Below are 22,935 nucleotides of genomic sequence, written 5' to 3'. Positions count from 1 at the left end.
ATTAGACATTAGGCACTTAGCACTTGGAAGAAGTAACTTGGAACTTGGAGGCACTAGGGACTAGGAACTAGGGACTAGGGACTCAAGACTTGGGACTTGGGCTAGAAAGAGAGACTGAAGAATAAATGGGATTGAATCACACTCTGTCTGGTCTCCATTTTTTGAGTCCATCCTCACTCTCTCTCTTGCTGAACCCTGATCCGAGGACTTGAGCAGCTTGGGGCAGTGCGGGATCTAACAGTTTAGCCCCCAAGGCTTTTGGCAGTGCGGGTCCCAACATTGACAGAGCAGTCCTCAACATTTTGGCCACCAAGCGTGGGGCAGCTCGGGCCGCAACAAATCTAGATAAAAGAACTAATACAGTACAGGTAGAAAATGAGCATATGTAAAGATGTCTTACATTATCTATCATTAGGGAAATGTCAATTAAAATGATAAGCTAAGTCAAACCAACTGCTGTCAAGGATGTGAAACCATTTACATTCACTACAGGTGGGCCTGAAAAGGAGAAAAGCCAGTTTGAAATACAGTATGGTGGTCTCCCACAAATTAAAGCAAACTCTCAGCATGCGCTGGTGGTATTCACCTGAATGTATTAAAAACTAATATTCATACAGAATCTTTTGCAAGGATTTTTATAGTAATTAACAAATGCTAAAACTCTAATGTAATCAAGGTGTCTTTCAGTAGATGAGTGAGTAGACTATGGTATGTATATTCAGAGAAGGCACTATTAAAAACAAATGAGCTGGCAAGTTATAAATATGCACGCAGGAAATTTTAATACAAATTATATTATGATAATTTATTTGTTTGATAGGATCTGCTACACAGTGTAATGTGGATGTCTGGAGACATTTGGAATCAATTCTCTAATTCAATCATGTGGGTCCTCAAGATCGAACCCTGGTCATAAGGCCTGGTGGCAAATGCTTATACCCAAACGTGCTATCTCACCAGCCTCTCATGTGTTAAAAAAAAAAAAAAAAAAAACTTAAATGCAAATTAGTAATTAAATTCGGACAATATGAAAAAGATACATATTATGCAAATTGAAGTTTTTGGCACTTGAGAAAGGCACAACTATGGAGATAATAAAAATCATGGATGCATCTCACAGAACGGTGGGGAAGGGAAAAGAAATGGAGAAACATGGAAAATTGTAGGACAATAGGACTATTCCATATGCCATTACTATGGTAGGTACCTGTCATTTCACATTTGTCCAAATGTATAAAACCACTAAGAGTGAGCCCTACTGTTAACAGTGGATTATAGATAATTATGATGTCTCAATCAGGTTTCATTTGTGATTATCATTTTAATGTGACAGGAGGGACTGATTATGAGAAATGACACATGTTTTAAGGGAAAATTATATAGACAAATTCTATATATCTACTTTTCTAATTTATAATGTATTTCTAATTTATAATGTATTTCTGATTTATAATGTATTGAAGTAAATACATTGTGAACTGAAAAGGCTAAGAAATAGAAACTTACTTTAAAGGGATACATCTTTTAAGAAAAGAAAAGATATACAGAAATGTCCTCCATATCTTTCTTGTCTCACATTCCAGAGGATCCTAAACATGTGCTGGGATTCTGTTCTTTTATTTTTTTTCTCAAAGCCCATTGATTGCACTTAGTGTTGCCTATAGGTGTATGGATACCTATAGGTATATGGGTACCTATAGATGCATGCAGATGATATACTGGAATATGGGCAGCTTTTTATTTTAAAGGTATTTATTCATTCATCTCTATCTATCTATCTATCTATCTATCTATCTATCTATCTATCTATCTATCATCTATCTATATTCTCTGTGTGTATATATGTACATCATGTATGCATCCCTTTAAAACAGAAGCAGTTATCGGAACCCCTTGAACTGGAGTTACCATGTGATTGGCAGCAACTGAATCTGACTCTTCTCCAGAGAAACAACTATTTTTAACCTCTCACCAATAATTTCAGCCCATAGTATTTTTAAGCAGGAGGATTCTTAATTGTGGGTAAAGGCTGGACAGGCCTCAAAGGAGACCAGATTGAGACAGGTTTTAAGAATCTAGTGGGTTAAAGTTCTTGTAGCCACTGAAATAAGCATTTGGAGATGAGATAAAATATAGAATGAGAATTTATCATAGGACTCGAAGTATGTGTGCGTGCATGCATGCATGTGTGTGTGTGTGTGTGTGTGTGTGTGTATGTGTGTGTGTGTCTATTTGAGAGAGAGTTTTTAAGAGAGTTGCATTTCTGAAATATTGGATAACTTGTTTTAGGAGCAAATATCAATGAAGGGGAGAATCATTCCTGATTTAAAATGATGAAAGGGTGGAGAACTTTGGAGTGGGTCAGGATTTTCCCAAAATCGGGATAATCTGTTCTGTCCTATGTGGGCTTCTGACTGCTGTCAGGCATGTTGGGATGATGGGAACTGGCAATTCTGGAAGACTGGTTGTGTGGAAACTTCACTATTGTAAAGCAGTATAGCGGGCAGTCATTGCAGTTGGTCCTGTGGGCACTACTAAAAGCTCTCTTGCCTTCACTGGTTGACCAGCCACAAGATGATGAATTGCTAGTGTACAACTCTGTAGTACCATCAGCATCTATCCAAGGTTCAGTCACCCATTTTTTTTTTCCTTATGCCTTTCTAGCCCACCTCCAAAAGCTGATAGGAAAGTACTGGGGGATGGGAGATAGAAAGGTGACCAATGTAACTAAGCATCAGTGTTTGCTAATTGTCCCTTATCAAAGTATGGGCACAGATAAGGAGGACCACCTTTCAGTAATTCTGTCTCCTAAGTCCTTGAAAAAGACATCTCTGGGTTGTAAAACTGAAAGTGGCTGTGAGATTTACATCACAAAGGATCAGAGAAAGAAGGTACAAGAATGAGTTTTGTAAAGTAAATGTTCAAAGAGACAGCAGGGGGCTACAGGCATAAAAATGCCCATTTCAGGTTTACTTGCTCTTGATTGAATAAAGGCCTAGGGCTAAACCATTTCTACCCAACATTCTCTTGTCCCTCCCTGCCCCTTGGGAAAGCAAAGCCTATTTAGTGATCAGAAAATAGAGGTATTGACAGATAGATAGGTAGATAGAGATTATAAATTACTGTACATTAAAAATGCTGGATATGATTTTACTCTATATTTTGGTTTTGAGAAAAAAACTGTTTTTTGATAAAGGTATTTTTAAAAGTCAGAACATAGGCTTAGATCCTACTGGTTTAACTTTAGATCTTCGAACATTCAGCTGTTGTTGAAAGTTTAAATCAGTTTCAAATATAACTATTTTCAAGAGTCTAGGTCCTCCCTGCTACATTCCCCCAGCCCAGTATACTTTTAACACAAGTTCTTCCTCTTTCTTAGGAGGTATTTTTGGTGTGTTCCATCTAAGATAAATCAATATGTTTGTTTCCAGAGTGAGAAAATCGAAACAAGTTATTTAGAGAGGAATGCATACACTCACATGGACGTACTCACACACATACTCACACAGAGAGAGACATGTACACACAGATTAGATACACAGATTAGATTCACATATATACAGACATGTATACACAGATTAGATGTACAGATTAGATACACACAGATTACATATTCACACAGACACACATATAGATTAAATACACACAGACACACACACACAAAGACACATGCACACATAGACAAACAGATACACAGACACACACAGATATATACACACAGAGAGAAAGATTAGATATACAGAGAGACACACATAGACCCAGACACAGACAGATATACATACACACAGACACAAACACACATACAGACATACAAACAGACAAGCAGATATACACACTCACATACATACAAAGACACAAGTAGACAGACAAATAAAAACAAACACCACACAAACACACACACACACAGACACAAACACACATACAGACATACAAACAGACAAGCAGACATACACACTCACATACATATACAGACACAAGTAGACAGACAAATAAAAACAGACACCACACACACACACACACACACACACATCCTCTAATCCCTTTTTCTAAGTGACAAAATGTTCCCTAAATGAGTTTATGCTAACCATTAAAGAAAATCCTTGCTATATAAAACTAACAATAGTATGATAAAAAAAATGGTGTCCACATCTACACAAATCTTTATTCACCATTCTGCTCAGCAAGTAATTTTCCATGCGAGAGAAAGATAAGTCAATACTATTTTCAAGGACAAATTTATAGAAGCCTTAAAAAAAAAAAAAAAAAAAAACTCTCCACCCTTAAGATTTACATAAAAAATGAATCATGCAAAGGAACTCAAGTTTGCGATCTTTGTAACACAAAGATTTCTGTCAAAAAAACAGTTGGAAATAACATGCTGTTTGCAATGTAATTGTTACTATTCAGTAAAGCAGAAAAGGCAACAGCAGAGAACTTAGAGGCTGACAGCCTAGTCATTTAAAACTACAGGTTGTCTTGGAATGACAATGGTTTTGAAATTCAGCTCAACCCATGCCGAGAAGTTGCTAGCTCTAGATGGTGGGAGAATATTTAACACTTTCATTGAATAAGCTATTCTTTACAGAACATTCCACCTAGCCAAGGAAATCTTAGGCACATTTTATTGCCTATGAAATATTCAAACGGGCACTGGTCTTGTTCTTTGTACAGAGAGCTTCTAGAATCTGAATTTTTAATTTGGGGCATTTGTATAAACGTGTATAATTAACAGAGTTATAAAACTCACAACTGAATTTTCCCCACTGGATAAAAAGCAACTACAAGGCACAACTATACCTTAGGTGTGGATAATTGCTAATAGATTAACATATTCGGGTAAAGGATTTCTTTTCTGTTTATAAACAATTCCCATCTGTATTCTGAGGCTCAATTGCCCTCATTGTGGTTGGTGGCTGGCCTGTCATTCTTATCTCTCTATGTGGCCTTTTGTTTGTACAAATTTTATTCTGATTCCTTTGAGCTATTTCTGAGACTATGCATTGACTTTGTTTGTTTGTTTGGTTTGTTTTTTTTTTTTTTTTCCCTGAACTTACCAGGCATGCTCTCTCTGTCAGTGAGAGTGAAATCAAGATCTTTTGGGCCAGTTCCTTACCCACATCCTCCCCCGGTCTGCCTTCAGCAGGGATCCTATCAGGCTAGATTGGCAAGGATCCTTCTGGAAGCAGAGTTGGGCAGTGCCTACAAGTTCACTTGATCCATTCCCAAATGATAAAGTGATACTGATGTTGATTTGGGAAAGGTAACAGGTAAAAACTCTTACCAGGGACACTGCAGTCCTTCTTTTAGCTTCTTAAAGTCATTAGTAAACTAATTTAAAAATGAAATCAGGAGAAAGATTGAGATGGTTTTATTAGAATTTGAGAGCAAAACCAAAAATAGTACAGGCAAGTTGAAAATTACAGCAGCTTCCAGGAGAGGTGATAGAGAAAGCATCATGCCTTTTAAGTAGCTGTAGAGTGAAGGAAGAGTGGAGGGAGGGAGGGAAGGAGGGAAGGAGGGAGGGAGAGAGAGAGAGAGAGAGAGAAAGAGAGAGAGAGAGAGAGAGAGAGAGAGAGAGAGAGAGAGAGAGAGAGAGAGAGAGAGAGAGAGAATATATTTTTAGGACTGCTAATACACAGATTTGAGTACAGAATGTACAAATGTACCCTCAATCTTGTTCCCTGAGGTATAAGAATGAACCAAAGACAGAAACAGAGAGTTTTTTTTTTTTAAAGAAAGGAAAAGTAACCCCAAGAACAGGAGTGGGCTGTAAGCTGAGGAAAGAGCCCCCAAAACATTAGTTCACAAACTATGCAGCTCCAGCCTCTCCTGTTTGTATTTCCCTGGAGAGTTTTACACATTTTGGACATTCCTGTTCCTTAGATAAAATGCAGTAAGGAAGGGCTCCATCTTCTGCAAACTGAATCTTTGTAATGTGTATCTTGTTGCTGTTAAGTTTATGTTCTACTCTGATACTGCGTTCTTACTTTAATTCTGTTCTCAATATGTCTCTTCATTATCCACACTCTCTATCTTGTTTGGACTAAATCTTTATGTTTAAAAAAGAATCAAAACTTGTAACATCTTTATAAAAAAGAATTTTCTCATTACTCATTACAGTTTAGATAACAGAGATCTAATTTAAATTGACAGAAAAAATTTAAATATAACAAAATAAACTCTATGTTGGGGATGCTTATATGTTAAAATTAAACTTATAATCAAAATCAAAGCTTTTCCATTAAAAAAAAAAAAAAAAAAAAAAAAAAAAAAAAAAAAAAAAAAAAAAACCGGAAAACATTAACAGAGCCCAACCAACTAGACTACTGCTTCATTTACTTTAGTTAGAAATAATCAAAGTTTTAAATTGTCTTCTAATCTAAATTTGAATAATTACTCTTCCCTTGATACCTTTGCTTCTTAGAGACATACTATCTCTGTATTTACTGTTATTTTAAGAGCAGAGAGTGTTTCTATTACATCAGTGTATATCAGATACAAAGGACAAAGCAAACCATTAGATAGGGGATTCAGGAATTTCTCTGAAGACCTGCCTTCCTGGTATTTAAGCCTCACCAGATTCTAGAACAAGCTCCTGACCATAAGGAACATGGGGAAGCACATGCTAGAAACTGAGGCTTCAAACAAGAGCTAAATCTCTGATGGAGCTTCAACCAGCTGTTCCTGTGTTGCTAAACTTCTATGCATGCAGAGAGTAAGAATGCTATAGGTCCAAAGCAAAAATGATATTTTGGACCAGCTAGGTCTTTTAAAAATAGGCCAGTCAATTACTCCCCATTGTATGTAACTTAATACTCTTGTGATTAATCTCAAAACCCAGTAGGGATTAACTTTAAGGAGATTTAAGACAACCCTGGAGAGGAAGGAAGAGAAAATCTAATAGAATATAAGTAAATTAATTAATGTAAACAAAACAAAACAAAAATGTATCTGTTCTCATGATGCCTCTCAAGAACCTTTTTAAAATAAATAACTTAGAGTTTACAGCCCCTTCTACCTATGGTGCCTGACAATCCTCTTTAGATAAAGAAGCCCTATCCTAATTTTTAGCTAGAAAGGCTATACTTGAGCTGGCATACATTATTCCCTAGGTGCCCTCTTCTGTAAAATCATTCTTTAAAAGCATTCCTCTATTTCTTGCACATAAATGAAGGGCTGGAAAGGTTAGGTTTAGGGCTAAGCATGCCACATATACCAACAGTGGTTTAGTCCTCCTGTCTTCCTATCTTCCCTCAGAGCAGATGTGAACTAAATGATGAAGCCACTACCAAGAATCTGTTTATGAATCTGTAACTCCCTCCAAGACCTCAGCGAGATGCCAATGCCACATGCTCTACCTGTATAGTGGGCATGTCTTGGCCAGATGTTTCTCTATTCCCCACTTTCACCATATCCTTCTGTCACATATTAACAAATCCTTCCTCCTTGCCTCATAATGCAAGACCCCCAGATCCCCTACCCTGCACTGCTATCCTGGTATTAGAAGCAACCTGACTGCAGGAGACACTACAAACTACTCACTAACTACATGCATGGCACAAGGCACAATTTCTTTTCTTATGTCAATGAGAAGGACTTCACTTTATCCTGTGAGCCTGAACTCTTCTCAAAGCTCCATGCCATTCTGCTGTCTGTCCATCTGTCCATGGCATTCGCAACTCCTCTAATGATTCTCTAAAATACAATCTTCGTGGTCTGTTTTGAACTCCAAACCTAAGGCCTTTCAGACAGGAAGAAGCAAAATGAAAAGTCCCTCTGCAGCCATCTCCTATCCATTTGAGACATAGAAATAACCAGAGGTTTCAGCCTCCTTTAGGACAAATGGCATGGTCTATGGCTAGTGATTCCCTGGTAGATACAAAATTAAACAAAACAAATTAAAAGGAAGTAGATTTCAAACACGTAATTCAGTCCTTCCCAATTGCCTTCCATGACCAGATTAAAAATAAATCAGCCGTGGCTTCTGTGAAAGGGATGGAGACCTACAGGCTGTTTGCCACTAATTGCAAGGTTAAAGATTTTCTCCGCTGGTAGTTCTTTAAATTGGCCACAAAACTTAATGGTAAAGGGGTGCCAGCATGAACAGTGAGCTATTTCTTCCTGGCCCCAAATCTAGCAAAATTAAAAGATGATTGGTATTAGCTTTTCCTTCATGGACACAAAGATGGAGCAATAACTGTAAACACAGTTAGTTTTGTATCTTTCGTCCCTCAGAGATGTGCTGAGTTTCAGGACACACCCAGGAATCTCAGCTACAACACACACTATTAACATGAATATGTTCTCTTTGTTTGATCTGAATGATGGAGTCCTGTATTCACAGACAAAACGCATGTCTATTGAATACAAACTACAAGAAAAAACAGTGTTGGGCATCCAGTCTTTCTTTCCCCTCTCTGTCCTTATTGCCTTCTAAGGCTTATCATTTTATGTTTACTCTATTAAAGGTCTAACTTTCTATTCCTCTGTTCAACCTTTAGCTTCAGGGGTCAGCACAGTCTCCTCACTAACTCCAGGGACTTACCCTTGAGGTCCCTTCTATGTTTTCAAATAGTTTCATCAAGAACTAGAAACCTGCAAAAGGAAACCCGAGTCTTCTAGTGGCACCCCACTCTGAGTCTTCTAGTGGCACCCCACTCTGAGTCTTCTAGTAGCACCCCATTCTGAGTCTTCTAGTGGCACCCCATTCTGAGTCTTCTAGTGGCACCCCACTCCCCAAATCACCGCTCCCTAGGATCCCATCACCCATACACTTGTTTCTATAAATTCCCATTTGTGATTCTATTAAATTGAGCTTGATTTTCTACTTGGTTTCTTGTCCTCTCTTGCAGTAGTTTCTGAATAAAATCCATTTTTTTACAACTTTAATCTTGCCCTGCATTTCCTTTGCATCTACCCTGCTACCATGTCCTTGACTGAACCTATCTTTTCCAATGATATCCTTACCTAACATTTTTTTTCCATAACATTTTCCACAAAGATGGAGTAACCAGTCTTTAGCAATTCTCTTTCTGAATCTACAGTCTTATATATTTCTCTCTTTTTCTCTCTGTCTTCACCCTCTCCCTTTTCCTCTCCCTCCTCCATCTCTCCTCCCTCCCACTCTCTTTCTGTCTCCCTGTCTGCTGTCTCTCTTTCTCTCTTTCTCTCTCTCTCTCTCTCTCTCTCTCTCTCTCTCTCTCTCTCTCCTCTCTCTCTCTCTCTCTCTCTCTCTCTCACACACACACACACACACACACAGAGAGAGAGAGAAATATCAAGCTACTGTGAGCCACTATAAAGCTTATCATTTATTCCCATTAATTTCTTTATTCACTTCACATCTGGATCGCTGCCTACCCCTCATGTTGGTCCCCCCTTCACAAGTATCCCCTCATCCTTATAAAGCTAATCTTTATCTTTTACTTTGCTAAAACTTGATTTATTTCTAATTAAAGGCCATATACCAGGAGTTCCTTAAAAATTGGGGATTTAAGGGAGATGGTTATTGTCCTTATTAACTATTCTTTTGCCAGTTTGTTCTTTTTCCTGAGTCTTTCCTCAGTTTATCTCAACTTCCAAGAACAGATAGGCAAGCAGGTCATTATTTATTTGTGGAGCTGAATTATCATCCTCTCAAGAAATGATGAAATCCCGTTAGCTAGCAGATCACATACAACCAGATCAACCAGACCTCAGTATAGCTAAGACTTCTTGATACTTTGTTATATTGATAATATAAACATCTCCACAGCTCCCTTATTTCATGTATCTCTAGAGCCATTTCAGCAACTTCAAGATAGAGCAAAGGATTCTGGCATCGTAGTATATCCATAGCAAATAATTCTTTATCACTCATATATCTTATTAAGACTTACAAATTCACATATACACACTTATGTTAGTGTGAGATGTATGTGGGGGATATGTGTGTGTGTGTGTAGCGTTACCAAATTTTATTTGTTGGTACTCTCTAGTCTATTCTGATATTAGCCAAGAAAATACTAGTAGATTAGATCAAATAATTCATATAGCTGAAATCAAAAGGTAACACCCAAATCATGCAATTCCACATTTTTGTAAATAGTAAAATTGAAGTTTAAGACTTGAGTTTTTCTTAGTGGAAGATGGAAGATTAACAGACAGCTCTATCTCAATCTACACAACTTTCTTTTAGAGCACATAATTCATTAAGTTTATATTTTAAGATATATTTACTCATGAATGTTCTACCTGCATGTACATATGGGAACATATGAATGACTGGTACTTCATGGAGGTCAGAAGCAAGTTTCAGATCCCCTGAATCTTTAGTAAAGGATGGCTGTAATCTAGATCTTTAAGTAACATGTAAAATGATTAATATTTTACAGATTTTGAAGAACAACCAATCTATGGAATTCTTTTAAAAATAATGATTTTTTTTGTTGTAAATGCTATTAATTTTTTATTGATTTTTTCTTTTTAAAATTTTTATTTTTAACATATATGCATGGGCTTGCAAAATCTTTTATGTACCACTTGCATGTAGATGCTGTGGATTCCAAAGGGTGTCAGATCCTCTGCACCTAAAATGACAGAGGGTTGTCAGATATGTGACATGGGTGCTGGGAACTGAACCCAGGTCCTCTGCAAGAACAGTGAGCACTTTTAGCCAGAGTCATTTCTCCATCCTTCTCCCCTTTTTTTTGGAAACCTTTTTGTTTTTACATTTATTTACACGTATCTATGGCTGTGTGTACACACTTGTATTCAACATGTCTGTAGTAGTCAAAGGCTAGCTAACTTGTAGGAGTTAGCATTCACCTACTGTGGGTATCCTGGGGACTGAATTTAGGTCACAGGCTTGGTCGGCAGCACCTTTAGCAGCTGAGCCATCTGGCTGACTCCTTTTCTATTTGTACACATGCTTTTGCCTTTAGCTAGTTATTTTCATCTGAGTTATCATGGAAACAAGCTAATGCACCTAACTGAACTTTTCTTGAGGAAAACAAATGGAAACAAAATTAAATGGTTGAGCCACTAAAAATAAAAGCCATTTCTTCCAGGACTGTTTACCATGCCTTTCTGATTATGTAAGAAAAGTTACTTGAGTTTCAAAATAAAATACACAAACTATGAGCTGTCATTCTTGGAACTTGTGGCAAACGTTTTAAAGTTAATTTTTATTACATTTCATGACTAATAGAAATAAACATTTCTTAATTTTACTTAATATGTAGGCTTCATATTTCATATTTATTATAAAGGCAACAAAGATACTTTTGATAATGAGAAATATACTTAAGAATGATATTAAAAAACTTTTCTATGAACAAACTGAATTTTTCTACAGATGCTTTCATTTAAAAATGTTTTAGGCAATCAAGGTGACCAATTTAATTTTGTCCTAAAGTAGACCATGAAAGCTGGGCCTGGTACCTTATTACTATAATCCAAGGACTTGGGTAAGAAGCAGAGGCAGTAGGATGGAGAATTTGAAGTCAGTCTTAGCTATATCATAAATTTGAAGCCAGTCTGTTCTACATAAGTAGAGTCCAGAAACAGACAGGAGAAGGAAGGAAAGGAGGGGGAGGAAGGAAGAAAGAAAAGGAGGGAGGGAAAGAGAGAGAGAGAGAGAGAGAGAGAGAGAGAGAGAGAGAGAGAGAGAGAGAGAGAGAATGCATTACATAAGATAAGACAGGCTGTATATTCTGGTTTCTTAATGCCTGAATGATAAAGAAACCTTTTTGTTGTTGTTGTTTGGGTTTTTTTTTTTGTTTGTTTGTTTGTTTGTTTGTTTTTTTGTTTCATTTCAGGAACATTTAAGTTCTATTCTTCTGAAAAAAAGAGGCTAAAAATTAACAAGTTCATTTCTAATGAAAGAAAGAGGCCTTTGTAAAGCCTGAACTTGGGCTTGTGACACAATGTCAGCATTCAGAGTCTTCATCTGTCCTTCCTCTGTGTGTGTAGGGGGAGGGGCACCTTATGCATGGATCTGGGGATGCAGGAAAGTCTCTGTGGCCTAGAATCGCTTCACTCTCTTCAATCAACATGCATCGCGTTTCACTAACTAATGGTTATGGGCATGCTGGGAATGGAATAGTCATCCTTTGGAGAACTGAGAGATGCTCTTAAAGGTAGACTCTGAAATGAAAGGAAGTATTGATTTCTGTTGTATTTTGTACATTGAAATCTACTGCAACAACAGAATCAATACATCACCCTTTCAAATCAGTGCTTTGAAGTTGCTCTTCCTTTTTTTCTAAACTTTAGATGTAATTTATTTAGCAACCTGTTAATTTACTAACCTCTGTCTAGATTGAAAGTTGTCTCTCTTCCTGACATATTAACTCAGGTACACACGAGTGCATTGAAACTTGAACCCTCCATCAAATCCAGTAAGCACAAATGTTCTTCTGAGGGATGAAGCACCAGCTCCTTGGAAATATGCCTTAGTCACAGAATTTAAATATTCAAATCAAGATATTGCTATGCTTTAGCCACTGGTGGCTGCTGCCTGGGAATTAGCATGGAGAAACAAAGGAATACTAGATGTATCCATTCCTTTAAGAGATGACAAGAGTGCCAACCTATATATTTTGAATTTGTGATTCAATAAGCAAATTATAGACCTGGATAATTCAAATACAGTAACTGAGAGGAATTTTTAATGTCTGAAACAAATGAGCTATTCAGATACATTGGTGTTTCTTATATGTGGAGTACAGGGGACTCTAATTCCTAAGTTTTTTCTTTGGTTTCTGTCAAGTATTTACTTCCTAACAAACAAACAAACATGGCTCATATTATTTTCCAAATTTTAAGTTACTAATATTTTAAAATATTTAACATTTTATATCTCCCACATGCACTTTAAAGGCAAATCTCCTTATGTATTTTCTTACTTTTAGTCTTTATTCTCTTGAGCTCTGAATTCTCTGGCTTGGGTAAAATCCCTTTCTACAAGGCAATGGAAAATTAGATGATTATTATTAGATAAATTACATGCATTATGAAATATAACCATTATAACTGGTGTTCACATTTACATTGTTTTTATTTTATAAAAACCAGCAGTAGTTTCTTTTTCACGTCTTGATTAAGAAAATATATTTAACTCTGTTTACACTTATTTGAAACTTCTGAGCAGTTTCATCTTTGGATTTGAAATCTAATGCTCCAAATGTTCTGACAGATGTTTTCAATTTTAAACAATAAAGATCCTTACAGCTTTCTTAAAATGAAAAAATAGATAAATGAATAAATAAATAAATAAATAAATAAATAAATATACTATCTGAAAAAATAGGATCAGCCTATCCAGATTTCCAGTAGAGGAAAAAGCACATAATATATGTGTGTATGTTAAGAAGTCTACTTACAAACAGGACATACATGGTAAAAGATAATTCTATATTAATTCTAGCATGATTTTATTTGTACAATGAACTTGCATCACTTGAAATGTTCAGTTTCTCACTGGTATTTTATATTCTTTATTAGTTCATTGAAGAAAATAAAATCTGAGGAATTTAAGTAATGTTACATTACTAGTATTTGCTGTGGTTTGGATCTGAAGCATCCTATACAGACTCATGCTTGGAGGGCTTCATCCCCAGGGCGTGTGGTGCTTTGAAGGCTGTGGAGCCTTCAGGACATGAGACTTGATGGGTAGGTGTAGGTCAACAGAGAAAGCAGGACTCATTCCTGATTTTAGCTCTCTTCTCTCTGCAGCCATATGAGGAGTTCCCACACGGCCCAGCTGTTCCTAGTGCTAGGCTTACCCTGCTGTGATAGATTGAAACGTGTTTCAAACTGTCAGCCACAATAAACCATGCCTCTCCTCAATTACTTCTTTGCAAATTCTATCCCCATCAGGAAATGAACACAGTTTGTCTCTCTTTATAAGAGACAGTTTCTGGAATCAATTTTTGCTTCTGAATATCAAAGAACAGAATGCAGTATATGGGGGAAATGCAGGGAGCTAAGAACACTGAGAGAGATGACAGTAGACAGATAGTGTTACAAGAAAGGAAGGCCCTGGCTAAGGACAGGCAGTTCAATAGCCAGGCACAGGGAGGGAGAAACTGAGTGGATAAAAGAACAGGAATGAGGTGGAGACAAACGGATTGGTAAGAGGCAGGAGAGCATCTAAGAGCTTGCCTTGTTAAAGCAGGTACTTGGGGAGTTAATATGGATAAACTGCTGGGGTTGATGGGGGAGAGGGAGGGACAGTTAGAAGGAATCTGTTGAGACTGGAATCTTCCATGGAGCCCTATTCATTCCTTTTAGGACAGTAAAATAATCCTTTATATTTTATGTACTTGCTACAGGGCCATGTTTTCTGCCATCCTGTTGTGGTAAAACACCTCTCAGACCCAAGCATTTTTGGTTCACACTCCTAATATAGCATGCAGAGGAAAGAAAAAAGATTTCCCTTAGAATATATTGGATCTGCCCTGCTAGAGCTGAAACTGTTTGCCTTTGGGATCTTTTTCATGCATGGGTATATTATGTTACTTCTTACTTCAAAACACCTACTTGGCATTTTCCAGTGTAGATTTATTTCCACACTTTAACTTATTGCTTGTTCTTAAAAATCCATATGTTGGGTCAGTGTCTATTTTTACTTTTCTATATTTCCCTAAAATTAATTTAGTTAATAATACTTTTTATATTTACATTGTCTTTTTGTTGTTTTTATGTATCTTATACTACATATGCTTATCATATTTTCTACTGTTATTTAATGTGTTTAGTTTACAAACTCCAATTTACTTAGCCACTATGCATTTTAATACCTATTCTTAATATTATTATGTTCCATGTGTTATAAAGATTTCCTTTCATTTTATTCTTTGGATTATTTCATATAGGGCATATTTCTCTATATGACATTTTGATGATATTAAAAGTGTCTTAATCATTAGGGATAACTAGAACTAAAGAAAATGTTTTTCTTATGGAATTAATATTGTGGATATTCTAGTTTTTATTTTAACGATACAGTTATGGTACTTACATTACATATATGTGCATATATAGTGTATGTGCACACATATATGAATGTTTGAAACCAATAATGCTGATGTCTTCCTTCATCACTTTCAATCATATATACTGAGGAAGGGTCTTGCTCTCAAACCAAAGTTTTCTGTGCCAGCAAGTTTGCCTAGTCACTTGATTCAGGGATTCCTGTCCATTTCCTGCCCACTGGGATTACAGGTGGTTCATCATGCTCACTCAGCTTCGGCATGAATTCTGGATATCTGAACTCTGGTCCTAATGCTCACAAAGCAAGAGCTATAGATATGTCCCATTTCACCAGCCAACTTCTCCTTTACATTCCGGTCTAACTGGTATTTCCGACCTGTTTCAAAACATATGAAATTAAGGTTATTTTCCTCTAGGAAATGGTCAATAGTCCTTGTAAACTCTGTTTATTATGTCATTCTCCCATGGTAATTTGATATGGCATGATTTTTATTTCCCAGATTATGGAAACTTTTCATCTCTTCAATGTCTTCACATAGGATATTTTGGCCAGGAGCATAGAACTTTTCATAAAAACGTGTTCTGAGTCACACTGTTTAGGAAAGTTGCAGAATAAACTTGTAAGTTAATGGTATTTTAGATGAAATTCAGCTTTAGAATTCTCCCAGGAAAATAAACTACTTGTCTGGAAATAAAAGTTAAGTGCCTGGTTGCCTCACTCTTCAGTCCCAGGAACTATATGAATACTCAGTCTTTTGGGTGAAGAAACTGTCTAAGTGCTTAGTAAATAATTTGAAAACAGCATTTTCTTCTCAAACTAACTAACTAACTAACTAACTAACTAACTAACTAACTAACTAACAAAAGCTGGAGCTGGAGAAATGGCTCTGCAGTTAAGAGTATTCCTTGCTCTTACAGAGAACCTGATTTAAGTTCCCAGCAACCTGATGGCAGATCAAGGAATACCTGTAATTCTTATTCTAGGGGATCTGAAACTTACTCTGGCTTCCAATGCCCTTAGATTATTGTACACACACACACACACACACACACACACACACACACACACAAAATTTGGGACTATTATTACTTGAATAGTTTATAATTCACTTTATATATGCACTCCTTAGTTTTATGAACTTTAAAGTGAATTGACCAATAATTATAAAGAAACATGCTGTATCATCTTGGCATGAAATAAATTAGGTGACTGATGCCTAGAGTAGCTTAGTTGATCTTGGAAAAAGCCCATATGAATGGATAGATAAATGCTTTTGGGCTGTTTTGCAAATTTTATTAATCTTAAAATAAATCATTATACCCTGTCACTATTACAGTATATGAATCCTGTAAAAAAAAAAAATCTATGTATATTGTGCAGTGCTGGCCTTCACCTGCAATGTTCTCTTGAATCAGAATGGCTTTAACCGGTAGCTCATTTCTAGACTATCATTGGTGCTTCATGGTTGAACTGATTATTCTAAAATAAGGGGAAATTTGATATAATAAAAAATTATTCTGGGTCTCATAAGAATTCAGGCTGTTTCTCATCCCATTGTTATTCTTGTTAAGAATCCCTAGCACATAACACTAATAAACAAGAAAGGAGAAAACAAAACAAACAAAACTCCAAAGAATCTATAATGGTGACACAGAAATATAAATAGTTGAAGTGATAATATTTCCCAGTTAGCTATGCTTGGCCATTTATAAAATGTATATCTAAAAATACCCCTGTAACCCCAAACTTAAGATATTATTTTTTGTCAAGTAAAAATAAAATGAAATGTGAAAAAATGGATCATTAATTATACATTTCTCTTCTACATTGCATGAGGGTAAGCAACATATATATTGTCTTTGTAATTTTAAATATAGTATGGATCATGCTTCAGTTTTGAAGAATTAATTTTCCCAAGGTTAAGGAAAAAGACCAGAGTTCACATATTCTTATTATTTGATGCAGAAAACTACAGAATAACATGTAACACACTCTGTCTTATCATTACATTCATTTCCTATGAATGAAATATGAATAAGAATTCCATTCTTCTTTTGGTAAAAAATTTCTCTGCATTTTATGTGTGACCTGATTCATGGCTCTTGGGACAGGCAATCTTTTGAGGGCAGGAGTACCTAGAAAAATCCATAGAAATTATCTATTTTAACTTCCCCTTTCTTAATAGAAGGAAGAATGAGTCAGGAAAATTAATTTAGTCAAGGTCACAAGCCATTTGACAGCTGGATGTGAGAAGCCAATTCAGCAGCATTAGGAGATGCTTCATGGGTGAGGAAAATACAGTATTCATGTGAGCAGAAAGATGCCTTTAGACACAAGCTATTGGAGATTACATGGGAGAGTATATTTTGGTGATATATATGCTTCTTCCATGGATGTATCTGAGAATTATCAAATTAATAGGCTGAGTCTGTACAAAGTAAAGTGCAGTTCTGATGGGGGGTGATATTAAATGAATGTAGCAGTCAAGTTAGCATGGTGAAAAATAGAGGTTCTCTGGACAGTGACGTGGGATATCAGTGGTGCACATGAAGTGACACAACCAATTTCTCTACTCACTAGGCCATAGGTAGCCTCCACATCGATCACTGAATAATGGGTTCTGCTCTCTGATTTCATCTACTTCTCAAATAGCTCTGACAGCAAAGTCAGCTCTTGCTATTTTTTCAAGAAGCCTTTGAAGAAACCATTCTGTATTACTCACATATCAGCATAGCCCTATTCTTGTGAAAGAGACAAGTCATTTAAAACTCTCATAGAGTCTGCTATAAAACCACAGTTACGGTTTCAGGATATATTTGAGTCTCTTATATTACTTGTTTAGAGAATGCATTTTTTCTATACAGTATGGCAGAGTTAAGCAGACTTTCATCTATCTTGAAATGACAGAGGTCATAAGCTATGGCTGTTATAACAATCACATACATATAAATATATGAGTATATTGCGGACAGTCATATGCTCAACTGTCATTTGGACACATGGCCTTAACAAACATGGGTAAATGTGATAGGATAAAGGAAAAAAAATTGAAAGAGAAAAAACTTTCTACTAGGGACATTGTTTCTGGATGACAGTAGTAGTTGTTTAATAAGGAATGAACTCTAGTCTCTTAAATTTATTTCTATGTCTCTTTAGTCTCAGTGATTCATGGATTTTTGTTTTGCTGTTGTTAGTATACTCAGGAATGGGAAATAGTGGGACAGTACAGGCTTGGAAGATAAATAACATGTGGGTGCTAGCCAAAGAGGCAAACTTGACAGGGCATATAAATAGAATTAATGAAAAACACTTGATAGAGATAGGAGGATTAGGAGCAGGAAAGGAAGAAGAGGAAAGAAAACAAGGTAGAAAAATGAAGGAGGGGGAAAGAATATAATGCTGTGTGGTTGTTAGTGAGTTGAGAGTGTGTGTATGAGAGAGAACTCTAAATTGGATATATATATTATATATATATATATAATATATATAATATATTACATAATATATCAATATAATGTGTATATATATACAATATATATATTGGATATATAATATATATAATATATTACTCAGTCCCCAACGTAATCCTGAGAAATGAAAAAGAATATTAATTACTTAAAACTGAGACGTAAAAGGAAGCCTGGAAATATTATCCTCTAAGGACACAGACACTATTTTAGGTTATTTACTTTGGAATCACTTTAAATTTAAATAATAACAGAACTTGTAAGCTGAACAGATTCATATTCATGTGTGGGATGCCCATGTGTAACAGTGAGTCTACAGTGCATTTGGACTGAAAAATCAACCCCCAAAAAACAATATCCATCATTTCTGTGACTCCCAAGAGCAATAACTACTGTCAGTGTGTAAGAAATAACAAAAATATATTCAATGCACACTCATGTCTTAGGTTTATGCACTACCTTTCCCAATGCAGTATACTATTCTGCAATACAAAACTGAACATTTTAAGTACTAAATTTAATATAAACTCCTCCATTAAACTACAAGAACATTTATTAATATTTTTTTGTTTCCTATCAATTAATTGTGTATAGCATGGGGTGGGGGACATGTCAGTTCAGTGCACATGTACATATAAACCTGTTCATGTGCAGACAACCATTTCTTTTTCTTTTAAGACATAGTTTATCACAGCCCAGAAGCTTACCAATCAGGCAAGGCTGTTTAGTTACCCAGTCTTAAAGATTCTATATTTCTTTACTCCAGTGCTGGTGGTACAAACATGTACACAAGAATAATGTTGTATGTAGGCTCTGGGGATCAAATGTGGGGTTTCAAACTTGTAAAGCAAGCACTTACCAAGCATGTTATCTTCCCAGCCCTATCCCCCTTTTAAAATAACTATTAACTCTTTTATTCAAGAACGATGTATTTACCTATCACTTACCTGTCATGTAGTTTTGTAATTTTTACTGATGTAGGACTGACCTTAAAACAGATATTCTCTTTACTCTCAGTGATTATGTTTCATGATATATACATATATATCATATTATATATATATGTATATATGTATATATACACATATATCATATTATACATAATATATAATTATATATAATATATAATATGATATATATACATATGTATATATATATATATATATATATATATATATATATAATATTTTAAAAGTGTGAATGGCAATGTAGTTTTAAGGGAGAGTGCTTACCAAGCATAAAATTAATATTTGAATCAAAATCCCAATACTGAAAATAAAAGAATCATAAAATTATATAGCAGAAACCCAAATAGCAATGTATTTAAATATAGGTTTAAATTGGTCTTAGAATCTCTTCTGCAAATGATACGCTTGATTCTGCTTAGTTATGAGGATTAATAAATAGCTTTGAAGTTTGTTGATGGCCCATTTGTTTCTTATTTAATTCTAGATAGCAGATGATTTGTTTCATCTGTCTATTCATAAATATATATGCACATATATATACACATATATACACATACATATATGCTCGTCTATTTGTTGTGCAAATATTTATTGTTCCTGTGATTTTGTGGGGGAAAAATGGCCTATGGACATATAATTCAATCAACAAGATATAGAACATTCTGCCCCTTGAGCCTTTCTTTTGATGGTAGAGAAATATAATTTTAGGTTTTTTAACCTATTTTGTGTCTGATACTTTTGTTAAAACAATTAAGCTTATATATCAAATACTGCTCTAATCACCTTATATCAGCAATACAGATACACTCATGAATAACTGGGAGTTAATAAATGATATAAACACAGTTTATGCAAGTATGGAAATGAAAACAATAGATAACAATCCTTTGGATCAGAGTTCTTGACAGTCATAGAGTTAGATGTTCCTTTGTAGGGCCGTGAAAGGGATCTTGGTTTTTTATAGAAGCACGAGCTGGGAGTAGCCTGGAGGCCCTGCAAGGGAAGGGCATCTATTCCACAGTGCTCCTAGAATCCAGGCTTCTAACACGTGGCATGGAACTCCATTAACTTGTGCTGTTCAATCACGTAGGATGCAGCCCCTCCCAAAGGGCACAGGTAGAGGGTATGACTGCAGGCTTCAGCCTCAAGAGATTTACATACTAATGAGATACCTGAAGGCCAGAGGGCATAGCCAATTAAGCATTCTTCCCCAGACCCTCCCCTCTTTCTCCCTTCCTATCTGCCCTGAGTTTCATGGGGGTGCATGTCCAGATCTAGCTACCATCCGCAGTGAAAATAAAGCCTGTAAAACTCATGGACTTTCTCATGTCATTGGGGCCACTCAGTGAGAGAAGGCCTTTAATGAGCTGCTGTAGCTGCCATCGCCTTACTTCCCGCCTGGAGGAACTTTCTGCGTTTCCAGCCACCCTACCCACATTCCTTCTCATTATAGTATGGCTGGAATAACACTAAATGTCTAGCTAACAAATGAGAAGATTCTAAACTTTGAACAGAGAGGGAACTCAAATACCACATGAGTGACTGAAATTGTTGCCTTGGTAGTTATAAGCCATATTAAATTTAAATTTAGGAACAGAAAGTTGAAGGGTTTGAGTGCTGGTAGTTATCACAAAGGCATTTAGAGGAAGGATGCTTCATGCTCATCAAAGGAAGAATCCACCAAGATAATGCTTCAATTCTCCACATATATAACCCCAAAGCCAGAGAACACACACTTGTAAAAGAAACATTAATAAACTTTAAATCACACATCAGCCCTCACACATTAATAGTGGGAGACTTCAATATCCCCTTTTCACCAATGAACAGGTCATCCAGACTTAAACTAAACAGAGAAATAGTGGAGCTAACAGATGTTATGATCCAAATATACCTAACAGATTTCTACAGAACATTTAATCCAAACTCAAATGAATATACATTTTTCTTAGAACCTAATAAAACATTCTCTAAAATCGATCACATACTCTATCAGAAAGCAAGTCTCAGCAGTCGCAAATAATTGAAATAATTTTATGAATCATATCAGACTACCACAAGTTAAGGGCGAATTTAAACAAAGACAGAAAGAATACAAACATATAAAAACTGAACAACCCTACCATGAATGACTACTGGGTCAAAGTAGAAATGAAGGAGAAAAAAAATAAAAAAGATTTCTAGAATTCAATGAAAATGAATATACAGCATACTCAACCTAATAAGACACAGTGAAAGCAGTGTTAAGAAGGAAGTTCATAACATTAAGTGACTGTATAAAGAAATTGGGGAGATCTCATACTAGGAACTTAACAGCACACCTGAAAATGTAGAACAAAACGAAACAAACACACCCAAGAGGAGTAGATGGCAGGAAATATTGAAACTGAAATCTAAAATGAATAAACTAGAACAATAAAAACAAATAAAATAGAACTATACAAACAATCAATAAAACAAAGAGTTGGTTCCTTGAGGAAATCAACAAGATAGAGAAACCCTTATCCAAATTAACTAATAGAGAGAAATATCTACATTAATAAAATCAGAAACAATAGGGCAGACAAACAGCAGAGACCCAGGAAATCTAAATAATCATTAGGTTATACCTTGAAAACCTGTACTCTACAAAACTGGAAAATCTAAAGACATGGACAATTTTTTCAATAGGTACCACTTACCAAAGTTGAATCAAGATCAGATAAACAAATTAAGTAGACCAGTAACAAGAAAAGTCTCCCACTTCCCCCTGAGAAAAGCCCAGGGCCATGTGGTTTCAGTACAGAATTCTATCAGACTTTCAAAAAAGAGCCAATACTAATACTCCTCAAAATATTACACAAAATAGAAAGAACATTGCCAAATCCACTTTATAAAGCCACAGTCACCCTGATACCCAAACCACACAAAGATTCAACAATGAAAGAGAATTACAGACCAATTTTCCTTACAAATTTAGATGCAAAAATATTCAATAACATACTTGCAAACTGTATCCAGGAACACATAGAAAGATCATTCACTTACGATAAGGTAGGCTTCAAATAATTCCACTAAAATTAGGAACAAGACAATGCTGTCTAATCTATGGATTCAATGCAATTTGCATAAAAATTCCAACAAAATTTTTATAGACCTTGAAAGATCAACTTTCAATTTCATATAGAAATATAAAAAACCTAGGCTAGCCAAACCAATCCTGAGCAATAAAAGAACTTTCTGAGGAATCACCATCCCTGACTTCAAGTTTTAATACAGAGGAATAGTGATAAAAACTACATAGTATTGGTACAGAAACAGATGCATTGATCAATGGAATCAAATCAAAGACTCAGGAATAAACCCACACATCTAATCATACAAAAAAGAAAGAAAGAGAGAGAGAGAGAGAGAGAGAGAGAGAGAGAGAGAGAGAGAGAGAGAGAGGGGGGGGGAAGGAAGGAAGGAAGGAAGGAAGGAAGAAAGAAAGAAAGAAAGAAAGAAAGAAAGAAAGAAAGAAAGAAAGAAAGAAAAAATCTTCAAC

This window comes from Arvicanthis niloticus, chromosome 8 (genome assembly GCF_011762505.2).
Source record: "Arvicanthis niloticus isolate mArvNil1 chromosome 8, mArvNil1.pat.X, whole genome shotgun sequence".
NCBI classification, from domain to species: domain Eukaryota; kingdom Metazoa; phylum Chordata; class Mammalia; order Rodentia; family Muridae; genus Arvicanthis; species Arvicanthis niloticus.
The sequence above is the reverse complement of the archived record's forward strand: the minus strand, read 5'-3'. Positions refer to the sequence as shown.